General features: G+C 41.8%; 1 protein-coding gene and 1 pseudogene across 9 annotated transcripts in view; one reads left to right on the top strand and one right to left on the bottom strand.

Annotated features, from left to right (window-relative positions):
- The window catches only part of SORBS1 (sorbin and SH3 domain containing 1), a 253,422-nt gene that overhangs the window by 144,055 nt on the left and 95,640 nt on the right, over positions 1-13,727 (bottom strand). The gene's annotated exons all lie outside the window — the stretch shown is intronic.
- LOC129468878 (large ribosomal subunit protein eL32-like) lies at positions 1,353-3,755 on the top strand (annotated as a pseudogene).

The raw sequence follows: 13,727 nt of genomic DNA, 5'->3' as shown, positions 1-13,727 counted from the left end.
AGTTGCTGTTCTGACGCTTACTAGATGTGTCTTCTGTGGTTAGTCAGTTAACCTTGCTAAGCCTCAGTTTCCTCATCTATAAAATGGGAATAATAACAGCCATCAATCTCATAGCATTATGGTGAAGATTAAATAAGATTCAGTACACCCAGTGCCTATTACAACGTTGGAAAATGCTTAATAAATTTTAGCTGCTTTCAGCATGATCCTCATCATCAGTAGCATCTGGGGCGGGGGTCAGAACCACTTTCTCCTCACCTGGTTTCTCTGAGTAGCAGCAGATGTTCTATTCCCACCATAGAGAGATGAGTCTTTTCAAGCTAATTAAAAGAACAGTCTCGGTCAGTGCTCCTTTTAAGAGCTTACAGCACCCTTCTCTCCCTCATGAGGTGACATGTCCTGTCTTTCCCCAAAAGCACAATCTTCTCATAACTTTCCATAAGAAGTAAAGTAACTAGTCTCCTCTTTCTCCCCACAGTTAATACTCATGGATGTTACTGGCTAGGTATCACTTGATTTACATGTAAAACTTTTTTTTTTTTAACTTTACCACTTTCTTCAGGATATACAAAATCTGTCTTCCACATTGCTTGTGGCAGCTTATGCCTGTAATCCCAGCACTTTGGGAGATCGAGGTGGGTGGATCGCTTGAGCCCAGGAGTTTGAGACCAGCCTAAGCAACATGGTGAAACCCCATCTCTACAAAAGTATAAAAATTAGCCAGGCATGGTGCCGTGGTGCGTGTAATCCCAGCTACTCAGGAGGCTGACGCAGGGGGACCGATTTTGAGCCTGGGTGGTCGAGGCTGCAGTGAGCCATGATTCTGCCATTGCACTCCAGCATGGGTAGCAGAATGAGACCCTGTCTCACAACAAACAAACAAAAACTTGTCTACCATGTCTTTTGCTTTTAACAAACTGTTTTCCTCACAAAGTGTCTAGAGTTTCCAAAGCAATTCTCACATAGGTAATAGCACAGAACACACACAGAACAGACCCAAGTCCAATTCAGTTAATGCAAAGGGTTTGTATTGCAGAGTATATGGAAATAACATTATGTAGATGGTGTACACAGACCACAAAATGGCCTTGAATGCCAGGCAATGACATTCTGTTGGGCCATGAAACCAAGGAGAGTTCTGCAGAAGAGAAGTTTTCAAATTCAAGATTGCAAAGGTTTGAAGGTCTCCTTCAGGGCTCATGTTGAAATCTAGTTGCCATTGTGATAATAGTAAGAGGTAGACCTTTAAGAGGTGATTAGCTCATAAAGCCTCTGCCCTCATGAATAGATTACTGTCATTATCAAGAGAGTGGGTTAGTTATTGCCAGAGTGGGCTCCTCATAAAAGGATGAGTCCACCATGTTATGATGCAGCAAGAGGGCCCTCACCAGATGCGACCCCTCCATACTTCCCAGCCTCCAGAACTGTGAGCCAAACAAACTTCTACTCTTCATAAATTACCCAGTCTGTGGTATTCTGTTATGCAGCAAGAAACAAGTTAAGACAATGATTGATCCAGCTGAAGCAGGCAGAATGCACTGTAGAGGTGGGGCCCTGGGGCAGAGAGAGCATGCAGGCTGACTGCCTGTGAGCGGGCTGGGCCACAGGAGGGGCAATGGTGCCCAGTGCTTTTTATGAGACCAAAAAAAAAAAGAAATATGTCTCAACCATATATACCCTCTCTGCCCAGGAGAGGAGCTCCCAGCAAACTTGTTCTGCTCATTTGGCTGTGAAAACTCCATAGAAGCCTTGATGGCAGCAATCATAGGTGACAGTTTCTACATTTGTATTTTCTTGCTTATGGGTAGCAAAAACTGCTGCTGAGAGAGAATCTGATTTTCTGAGTATACTCCCTAAATCTCATTTTGCCACTTTTGTCCACAGTGAAGCTTTTTTTCTGCCCAATTGCCTTGGTGGATGACAAGATAAAATTATCAGAAAATAAAAGGGGTCGAAAAATCCTTTAGAACTCAAATAAGCTTATTAACTAAATAAAGACACTATGATATCAACCACTACAATGGAATAAAAGGTGACAGAGTTAGGGATGTTTAGATCATTTCCAAACTAACAAATGTTAAAGACAATGGTTCTCAATACAAAATGGCCTTGTCCCCACAATTCACAACCTGTATCAATAGAACACACCATGTTGGAAGAAAAGAACGATGTATTCTATTCCAATCAGTGTAGGATGTTTACAGCAGGGGCCAGGGAGGGAGTGTGTTAAGATCTTAAGAGACTAATTAAATTATTCACACACAACCCTGTTAGCAAAGAATTCTAGGTGCTCAGGCAGTGACGCTACCACTGTACAGCTTCCCTACATGCAAAACGGGAATAAAAGCAGCACTAACCTCCCTGTTGTGAGGATTAATCGAGATAACCATTTACCCACATAGCACAGTGCTTGACACACAGGAAGAACTCAGTAAATGGTCACCTATTGACATAATTTGTTTATTTATCCTGTTTTGACTCCAAAAATGAAGTGTGAGAAGAGTCAGAAGTGAGAATCCTGGTTAATAAAAGGCTCTAGTTAGTCACTGTTTTACTTTAACAACAATGTACTGGACCCTGCATGGAGACAAGGACATTGCCAGGAATGAAGGCTTTTGCCTTGGGCAGAGAAAACTCAACACAAAGCTTGTAGTGACTCCATCCAGCACCTGCATTTGTGCAGAACTTTACAGATGACAGGACAGCAGTGCCCTTGGCTGTCTGCAAAACAGGCCAGTAATTGAGTTCAGTCTCAAAAAAACAAGAACAAAAACAAGGCAATATCGTCTTTAAGAATGTTTCATGAGGCCAAAGGACTCAGAACATCATAGAATTTCAAGGCTGGAGACTTCACCACTATGTAATATATCCATGTAATACAACTGTACTTGTACCCCTAAGTCAATAAAAAAATAAAATATCCCTACCAAAAAAGAAAAAAAAAAAAAAGCATTTCAGCGCTGGAAAAAAAACACAGTTACCAAATGTCATGGGCTTTACAGTCCTGATCAATACACTGAGATGAGAAAATGCAATGTCCAGGTACATGTCCTCCCTGAAACAAAGAACTCTCATCCTGCCAAGCCCTTCCAACAGGACAAGGGGCAAGCCGTGTCAGCAGATGTTACAATTACTATGTCTGTAGTCCTGCTCTGCTTTCCAGATGTTACACTCCCTGAAGACAGTCACCTATGTTTGCTTGTATGATGTTTGCTCAGTCACGAGGGCGCTAAAATATTTCTAAATTGCTTTTAAAATTTCATTGTGGCCTCTCTTCCTCGGCGCTGCCTACAGAGGTGGCAGCCATCTCCTCTTTGGCATCATGGCCACCCTCAGACCCCTTGTGAAGCCCAAGATCGTCAAAAAGAGAACCAAGAAGTTCATCCGGCACCAGTCAGACCGATATGTCAAAATTAAGCATAACTGGCGGAAACCCAGAGGCATTGACAACAGGGTTTGTAGAAGATTCAAGGGCCAGATCTTGATGCCCAACATTGGTTATGGAAGCAACAAAAAAAACAAAGCGCATGCTGCCCAGTGGCTTCCGGAAGTTCCTGGTCCACAACGTCAAGGAGCTGGAAGTGCTGCTGATGTGCAACAAATCTTACTGTGCCGAGATCGCTCACAATGTTTCCTCCAAGAACCGCAAAGCCATCGTGGAAAGAGCTGCCCAACTGGCCATCAGAGTCACCAACCCCAATGCCAGGCTGCGCAGCGAAGAAAATGAGTAGACAGGTCATGTGCACGTTTTGTTTAAATAAATGTAAAAACTGCCATCTGGGAAAAAAAAAAAAATTCATTGTGGCATTCCATTCTTCTCTTAAAAAGGAAAAGCCAGCAGTTGAGAATTAAAATGTAAGGTTTCTTAACATTTATATAGGTCCAAGTGTCTCTAAAACTAAAGTCATATATACAAGTACTGAGTTGGAGCATAAATGGCTATCTAGCTATGTCTGTCTCTCTAGGAGAAAGGGCTTTGTTATGTTGCCCATGTTAGCCTTGAACTCCTGGCCTCAAGTGATCCTCTCGCCACAGCCTCCCAAGGAGCTGAGACTACAGGCATGCACCACCTTGCTCAGGTCAGCTTTCTCCTAAAAAAAAAAAAGAAAGAAAAATAAAAAACATCCTTAACTTAAAGCAAGTCCACAAACGAATGTCCTTTGGTGCTTCTGAGCTCATTCGTTCAGTAAAAGTTCACTAAATGTGAACTAAATGTGGGGCATTGAATAGTGGATCTCACTGTTTAAATTTATATCTTGAATATCTAGAGAGCAAACCATCAAAAAGTCTGACAGAGGGCATGTTAAGAAGACTACAGAGATGGGAGAAAGGATAAAGGTCCCATACAAGAATTCCCACCTCACCTCCCCTGCACCTTTTTTTTTTTTTTTTCCAAGTATGCAACAGAAATCCTTCAGGAAAAACGTAACTTTAGAACTCTTGGGTTGGTTCCCAATATGCTTAAAAGGAGCTTTGGTATTTGTGGAGTTTGGTGAATATATTACACTTCTGGAGGAAATCCAGCTTAAGAAGCATATAATTGTAGACTTTTTTCCTATCTGTTTAATAATAAAAGTACAAAAATAAATAAGGTTTTTCTTCTGTAAGACTGTAAAGCCTAAGTTAAAAAGATTTTTATACACTAGACTGTAAGGGAAAAAAACTAAAATAGGTGTTTTAAGCACTTACTAAAAACAGAAATAAAAAACACTTGAACTCTCAGAATGGTAATGAAGCATTTCAAATTCCCCTCTGCTAATATCGCAGCTCTAACAACTAACTAGCAAGCTCAAATGCAGAGAATCAGGTGCAGGGAGGACTTAGGTAGCATGAAATCCGGGATGGCTACACAAGTTTGCCAATAGACTTTGATAAATTGTCTGACCAGTGGATAGGGACAGAAAATCCCAGCGACTCCAAAAGTTACATCTACATGTGATTTAAAATACATTCCTTGTTCACTGCTGGTTACACTAAAGTCCAAAGAGAAGAAAAGGAGGAGCAGGCGGACTCAGGAATATGCCCTAGACACTGACCACATGGAAACTGGCTGCAAAAGCCCTTCCTTGGAGTCACCCAGCAGTCAGCATTTACTCTTTTAATAGGGACAAGCAGCAGAGTCCTTCCAACGGGGGAAACCCTTCCGTGGCCCCTCAGCTCTGCAACCTCATTAAATTCAGAGTGAAGCCAGCTGCCAGGAAAGCAAAGGGTGATCCAGCCATGGCTCTAGAAATTCCTAGCAAAGAAAATAAATTGAGTGCCTGAGAGCTCATAGATCACAGTGCTAGAAGGGAGATTTTAGGCAACTGTCAGGAAGATAAGGAAATCATCCTTAGAGTGTGCCTCTTCCAATGTGAAGATGCCTTTGCAGCGTTGGGGTTGCCTCAGAACTGCAAAACCAAAATGCTGCCTAGTCAAGTACTTCTGATCCTGCCTGGAAACAAAGTATGGTTTCTCTGTAGGATGTGTCAGGTCCACATTCAGTCTCCGTGACCCCATTGCTGCCAAGGAGGGACAGGAGATGGAGGAAGATGAGACATAGGGGTGAGGAGTCCCCAAAGACAAGCAAAACAGAGGGGATGAAAAAGAGACCAATGTGTCCCAGCCCAAACACTTTCAGCAGGGGAAAAAGAAAGACCAATTCGTTACAAGAATCATTAAAATTATCAAGATAAAAATATATATATAAATTTATTTACTAAACAGAGGGTTAAAGTTTTATTTAAACCTTATTTCTTCTATCACTGAAGTCTACACAAGTGACATTAAGAAATTATGTTTAAGCACAGATATATTATGTGAGATCACTTTTAAACTCAAAGAAGTTTTAAGATATTCAAAGTGATTGCTTCTCCCTAATCCCAATTGTCAGTCCCTTAAAAATATCTTTAGGCCAGCCGTGGTGGCTCATACCTATAATCCCAGCACTTTGGGAGGACGAAGCAGGTGAACTACTTGAGCTCAGGAGTTTGCGACCAGCCTGGGCAACATGGTGAAACCCCATCTCTACAAAAAATAAAAAAACTAGTCGGGCGTGGTGATCTGTGCCTGTAGTCCTACCTACTCAGGAGGCTAAAGTGGGAGGATCGCTTGAGCCCAGGACGTCGAGGCTGCAGTGAGCTATGATCGCACCACTGCACTCCAGCCTGGGAGACAGAGCAAGACCCTGTCTCAAAAAAATAAAAAATAAAAGTTAATAACTTTATACTGAGTACGGCCAGACACAAACTGACCCTTTTGGCTTTGATTTCTTTACTTTAAAAGCCAAAAATGCTGCTTCATGTAAGTATGTGGTTGGAAGACCCTAATAAAACCATCATCATCTCTTTTGCAGATAACTGAATATTGTCTTTACTTTTACCTCCAATTATAATTATTGAATTAAATATTAGTTATAATCTTTGATATAACATTGGGTCTCTGTCTTCGTCCCTTTTTCTCCAAATTTACTGCTTTATGAATTTACAAATGATTTAATAATCAGAGATTTTCTCAAATGCAAGTTTTCTTATTGATATTGAGAAAGTATTTTAAGGCCGGGCGCGGTGGCTCACGCTTGTAATCCCAGCACTTTGGGAGGCCGAGGCGGGCAGATCACGAGGTCAGGAGATCGAGACCACGGTGAAACCCCGTCTCTACTAAAAATACAAAAAAATTAGCCGGGCGTGGTGGCGGGCGCCTGTAGTCCCAGCTACTCGGAGAGGCTGAGGCAGGAGAATGGCGTGAACCCGGGAGGCGGAGCTTGCAGTGAGCCGAGATTGCGCCACTGCACTCCAGCCTGGGTGACAGAGCGAGACTCCGTCTCAAAAAAAAAAAAAAAAGAGAAAGTATTTTAAATGACTACTTGCAATGCTGTTCCAAGTCAACTCTGATGAATTGGAGAATTCAGAAAAACAGCAAGACCATTTTTAAATTATTCTCACATGTGCCCTTCAACTAAATTTCTAACTTGTACTTTGAAAATTAATTTTATTGCACAGATTGAAGACACTACCCACAGTGACTTGAAGTCTCAAATCTCACTTATAAGTAAAAATATGGACCCAAAATCAGTCAGCTTTGCTCTCAAATTTTCATTATACATTTGTATTCTCTGGATTTAAAAATAAGTATCTTAAATTGAGATAACAAATAATCTTTGCAAACATTCCCACTGTACTAGAGGGCTTCAACCAAACTGCTTTACATGGATCACCTGGGGAGGCACTTATTTAAAATGTGGATTACAAGTTCTGCAGCCAGATATGCTGATTCTGAAGTTCCAAGGGGGCCCTGGAATCTGCATTTCTGGCAGATGTCATTTAGGGCTATACTTTGAGAAATGTTGGTCAATACAACCAAGTGACTGCAACACCAAGTATTAAACGCTGATGCTCAACCCCAAACTGTCACACAAAGCTGGAAATGTTCATTAATTTGTACCATCACTTTAAGTGTAATTTATAATTTGTATTGATAGCGTCAGAATTGCATTAAGCAGGGAGACAGTTTTTCCTTTTTTTCCTGCAAAAATGTTCACAGTGAATAAAACAATGTGCAAATGTGATTCTAGTTGCTGGGCCTGCCAGTCATGACTGCTGCCCCATCTGCACACAGTCTGGCACGGGGTTTCCGAGTGAGAAGTTTACTAGGACTATACTCATCCATTAAGTCAAATATTTCTAAGCCTGGATGTTTAGGAAAGCAAAGAATTGAAATGCACCCTACCTTTAAGACTATTTCATATCATAATCCATAAAATAACTTAAAAAATGGATATATTTGACACATCTGTGATGCCATCTAAAAGAGCAAGTGTTTACTTTTTAATTAGACAGGCTTTGATTTCTAATAGTCCATTAATACTTTACCCTATCATATTATTTTCAAAGGAAAATTTCCATTTTGCATCAAACTCTTAAATTTGCAACTTCTCGATGTGTTTTCACTAAGTATAGTCTTTATAATTATTCAGCAACAGAAAAAGTTTCTTAAAGAAAACAATTGGAAAAGCAATTAAAACTAAAAAATTCAAAAGCAGCCGCTTCTTACAAACTTTTTGTAAGAAGACTCTTTTTCATCTCATTTCAAGAGTGAAGCTTTTTTTGAATAGGTTTTATTTTTGAAAGCATTTTTTAAACTACAAAAGACATATAAGTACACAACTAAACATCTGAAAATGAAATAAAAAGATCTCTAATGTCACCACCCTAACACAATCTCATTATTTGCTGAATTTCCCTGTAATCTTTCTTTATATTATCTGGTTATGTTCACAGTATATGTATAGTATTGTCTCATAAGTATTTTTCTTCTTGCTATAAAAGCTTTGAAATATGGTTCTAATTCTGCATGTTTTCTATATAAAGAGTTTTCCAGACTTCAGAAATCTGTTGAACTACATTTCCACAACGACCACTCATATCCTGCTGAACTTGCCTCTGATCCAGGTAATCGCAATATTCAGTATTATACCACTCTGCAACATGCAAACTTTTTTTCTTTGGTCAGGGAGGGGGCATATACACAAGTTCTGCTTCCCACTTCTTTTGAAGGGCAGCTAAATTTGATGTATCTATTGCTAGGGAAAAAAACCCCTATTGTTATCATCAAGAGCCTCCCCTCATGCTTAGCATACATACAATATCTCATTTTATCCTAGTAGCCTTACCGTGTAGGCACTGTTACCAATTTAGAAAGGAGGCAATGATCCAGTGTCTTCTCTAGGATCACCCCACCAGTAAGTGGTGGAATTGTGATGTATAACCCAATCTCTCCGAGCCCTAAATCCCAGGGCTCTTAAGAACTATTATGCCTCATACTACAAAGCTGTGCCTTGCAATGCATTTTGCTTCCTTGTACTCACCTCATTTTAAAAACGTCTTTCCATTGCATTTGTTTGTATGGTGATTAAAAGAATGTGCTCAACAAATATGCCAAGTGCTCATGGAGTGTCTCCTTGATACCACACGCTGTGCTCAGTGCCAGGCTATGGAGATGAACATTATCACTGCCCCTCAAGGAGGCAGTGGTCTTATAATCCAAGGCACAGAGGGTGCTTAAAAGCAAGACAGTGATTTTTTTTTTAAGCCATGTGATGCCTGGCCAGTGTCCCACTGATGATGGCTGCTGAGAGAGTGACAGTGAACAGAAGTTTGTCCTGAGCCCCATGAGCAGATACAAGTGATCCCTTCTATCCAAGAAATAAACTGAGAGCTAATGAGGATGCTTCACATTGTTCACTCTGACCCTTTCACAGCACAAATTCCAAAACTGAGAATTTTTGGTTCTGCAAATGGAGGCATTAAAAGGAAAATACCAGTTTAAAGTAAAACCAAGTTTTGGAAAATTTGGAAAGGGATTTTTAAAGCCTTTGTATAGTTATACTATTGGGGTCACCCTCCAATCCCAAGTGGCTGTTTCAGTCCAGCTGTTTACTACCTTGACTTGGCTCTGGTCAACTCAAGTGGAAAAGATATCCCAAGCTCCAGTAAACACAAGGCTCTTTTTAGCACTGGCAGAGACCTGGAGGGGGGCTGGCAGGAGGTTTTTCTGGCCAAGCTTGAGCCAGAGTCTTAATAGAGAGGCAGTATCCCCCAGGGCCCACAAGGCAGTGACAGGTAACCAAGGTGAGAGAACCCTCAGGAAACGGGTCCACCTAAGTAGCCCATGGTCACAAATGTCCCGTTCTCCTGCCATTGTTAACCCCTGGCAATTCCATGCTTTCCTTTAACAAGAGAGTCCTGTTTCTTCTCTCTGTCCGTGCCTTTATCTTTTCTTAGAGGCAAGGCAATTAAGAATGTAGGCTCAGGCGGGGGCAGTGGATCATGCCTGTAATCCCAGCACTCTGGGAGGCCAAGGTGGGAGGATCACTAGAGGCCAGGAGCTCAAGACGAGCCTGGCCAACATGGCAAAACCCCGCCTCTACTAAAAATACAAAAATTAGCCAGGCAAGGTGGCACGTGCCTGTAATCTCAGCTACTTGGGAAACTGAGGAACGGGAATCACTCAAACCCGGGAGGCAGAGGATGAAGTGAGCAGAGATGGCGCCACTGCACTCCAGCCTGGGAGACAGAGCGAGACTCTGTCTTTTAAAAAAAAAAAAAGGCTCAAATTCAGATACCAGCTCCACCACTTACTGGCTATGGAACCTTGGGCAAATTACCTTGGTGTCTTCATCTGTAAAACAGGGTAAACACAGCACTCCTCTCATGTGGTTACTACAAGACTTGATTAGGATATTATAGGTAAAGCAATTAAAAGCACCTGGCAGAGTTGGGAATGCTGCAAGTATTTGATAAACAATAGCTGTCACTCAGGGCGCTCGCTGTCTAGCCCACTCTTTGTCCCACATATGTGACAGGTCCCGTATCATTTATTCTTCTCCAAGCCACGCATAACTCTCTGAAGGAAGGGCTGAACACTCTGCACACTCTGGCATTCTCTCTGCTCTTGCAGAATGGCTAACAAACATGTTTTCTTGATTTACTTATCTGTGAGGGACCTTTGAAAACACCCAGGTGTGAAATGCTCTCTGAACAGTTGGAACTATCTCAGGACCCTGTGAAGTGGAAAGTAGTCAATAAAAAACACTGTTGGGTTTACTGTGTTGTGAAAGACCTTAGAAATGATCTAGTTTGACATCTTCACTGTATAGAAGAGAAAGCAGTCTAGGTGGAAAAGGAAGAAGTCTACCCACAAAGTCAGAGTGAGCTTGGGACCTGGACAGGAATGAAACAAGGGCTCTACCTTTCAACACAGCACTGCTGCACCCAAAGGATGCTGTCCTGAGTCAAGTCACAGATAGCTAGCTTTGCCTTCCTACAGACCAAATGGTAAGGAGAATGTCATGCTAGTGTCATGTTTAAAGAGAAGCAAAATTCTTTAGTCACTGCAAATATGCCTTCTGAATTTTAACACGGTGCCTTGGATGAAGTAAAGGGGCAAGAGAAAATTTTGTTTCTTTGATTTCACATTAAAAGGCAAAAGAGGCCAGGCATGGTGGCTCACGCCTGTAATCCTAGCAATTTGGGAGGCCGAGGAGGACGGATCACGAGGTCAGGAGATCGAGACCATCCTGGCTAACATGGTGAAACCCCATCTCTACTAAAAATACAAAAAATTAGCCAGATGTGGTGGCAGGTGCCTGTAGTCCCAGCTACTCGGGAGGCTTGAGGCAGGAGAATGGTGTGAACCCGGGAGGCGGAGCTTGCAGTGAACCGAGATCGTGCAACTGCACTCCAGCCTGGGCGACAGAGTGAGATTCTGTCCCAAAAAAAAATAAAAAACATACTAGGAAATATACCCTCACTTTTGAAATTTCTTCTCAATTCAAACACTTGCCAAATACAGAGTTAATGGAATGTTCTAGATAATGAAATATACTGGTAAATTAGCAAGTCCAATTTTTAAAGAACGAGAAATACAATGAAACAAAGTATGCTAGCATCTAAATATCACAGAATCTTCCTATGGGCAAAAAGGCATCTATGCAGCATCACTTTGGGCATTGATGATCATGATTCTGCGATATAGCACATATTCCAGACTTGTTAGGCCAGCCCCAGCTCAAATTATCTATCTCTGTCCCAATAATTAAAAATTCTGGGCCGGGCGTGGTGGCTCAGGCCTGTAATCCCAGCACTTTGGGAGGCCAAGGTGGGCGGATCACGAGGTCAGGAGTTTGAGATCAGCCTGGCCAATATATGAAACCCTGTATCTACTAAAAATACAAAAAAATTAGCTGGGCGTGGTGGCGGGTGCCTATAATCCCAGCTACTTGGGAAGCTGAGGCAGGAGAATCGCTTAAACCCAGGAGGCGGAGGTTGCAGTGCAGTGAGCCAAGATCAGGCTACTGCACTCCAGCCTGAGCAAGAGCACAAGACTCGAAAAAAAAAAAAAAAAAATTCTGGCCGGGAACAGTGGCTCACGCTTGTAATCCCAGCACATTGGGAGGCTGAGGTGGGCTAATCACGAGGTCAGGAGTTCGAGACCAGCCTGGCTAACATGGTGAAACCTCGTCTCTACTAAAAATACAAAAAATTAGCTGGCTGTAGTGGCAGGCGCCTGTAATCCCAGCTACTCAGGAGGCCGGGGCAGGAGAATCGCTTGAACCCAGGAGGTGGAGGTTGCAGTGAGCCAAGATCACGCCACTGCACTCCAGCCTGGCGACAGAGCAAGACTCCATCTCCAAAAAAGAAAAAGAAAAAACTTCCCAAATTCAAACTTTTCAGGAACTAGTAACTGAATAAATCAAGACAGTAAGCATTATAAATAGAAATAAATCTAAGCCACAACACTGAAAAACCACAAAAGGAAGGAAGGCTCACAGGCTCATGTACAGAAGCATGTGCACACGAAAGAGAGCTCGTTAGGTCTACAGCTATAGATGTGACACATATTTGTAAGAGCCCCAATGTGGAGCCAATGTGACAGCAGACACAGCTTGGGCAACAATGCAAATTCTGCAACCAGAATCTTTAATTACCCATATTCATGAGAAGGAAGCAAATGGCAAGAAAGGTGGATATCGCAGATTTCTTTTTTTTTTTTTTTCCTAAGAAAAAAAATCAACTTTATAGGTGTATTCTGGTCAGAAAACACTGAACTCCAACTCCTATACTTCCCACATTATTATCAGACTGAACCATTTCAAATTACCTTTTTAAAGTAAAAAATAGTCAAATGTTGGAATATCATGTTGTTCAAACTAACATATAGCATTATGAAGAAACATAAGACCTCAGTCATCAAAGACAGCCTCTAACACGGGGTCAGAAAAATCATCTCTTTTTAAGTTATTTTCTTCAATGAGTTCTGGGGTAGAAAAAGTAGGGTGATTTGGGGTTAACAGTTGTATAAGTTACCAAAAACTCCATTGACTAGAACTCTTCATTTTCTAAGCATTCCTATTAAAGTTTTACTGCAGAATAATTTATGAGATGTCTGAGGCATGTTGTGAAAAAAAATATGTCTGACATTTAAGACTATTTTAAAACATCTCTCTTGCAAAAAGAGCCAGAGGTGTGGCAAGTTTGGGCCTTGCTCATGCATTGGGGAGAGCTGGGGTTTTCAGCAGTTTGGGGCAGGGAGCTGGCCCAGCTTCAAAGGCGGAGGCTGGCTCTCCATGCACCCTGAGGCGCTATTGGGCAAAGACAGCAACTGTGTTCCTATCTGGGGCCCCAGCCCTCTGTTTGCCCTTCAGGGTTCCCTGCTGCCTGAGGAAACATGTGAAATATTTCCGTGAAGGGCCGGCTGTGTGGAAGCAACAGGAAATAAAGGTTTACCCCAGTGACTTCCCACTAACCAAGAGGCAGGGGTCCATTTGAGAATCACAGTTTTCCAAGTGACTTGTTATTTTTACCAGATGTTTTCAAAGGCAGGTCTTGTGCAGAGGATTTGAGAGGTGTTTTTGTTTTTTGGAATAGAAAGTACTTAACCATAAGAAGTATTCTAATTGAGCATTAAAAGCCAACCCAAATTTAAACTCATAATGGGGAAAGAAACCTCCACAGAAACATGACTTCTAAATTATCTTTGGGCTTAAGAGAAACTGAGCATTCATATACTCTGCAACTTCCCAAAGGAAGCAAAATCAGTTCTTAGAAAATTCAACCTTTACCATCTTCTTTTTTTTCTTTTTTTTCTTTTTTTTTTTTTTTTTTGAGGCAGAGTTCACTCTTGTTGCCCAGGCTGGAGTGCAATGGCACGATCTCGGCTCACCACAACCTCCGCCTCCTGAGTTCAAG

This window comes from Symphalangus syndactylus, chromosome 2, assembly GCF_028878055.3.
Source record: "Symphalangus syndactylus isolate Jambi chromosome 2, NHGRI_mSymSyn1-v2.1_pri, whole genome shotgun sequence".
Classification (NCBI taxonomy): Eukaryota; Metazoa; Chordata; class Mammalia; order Primates; family Hylobatidae; genus Symphalangus; species Symphalangus syndactylus.
Note: the sequence above shows the minus strand (reverse complement) of the source record. Positions and strands in the feature narration are given on the sequence as shown.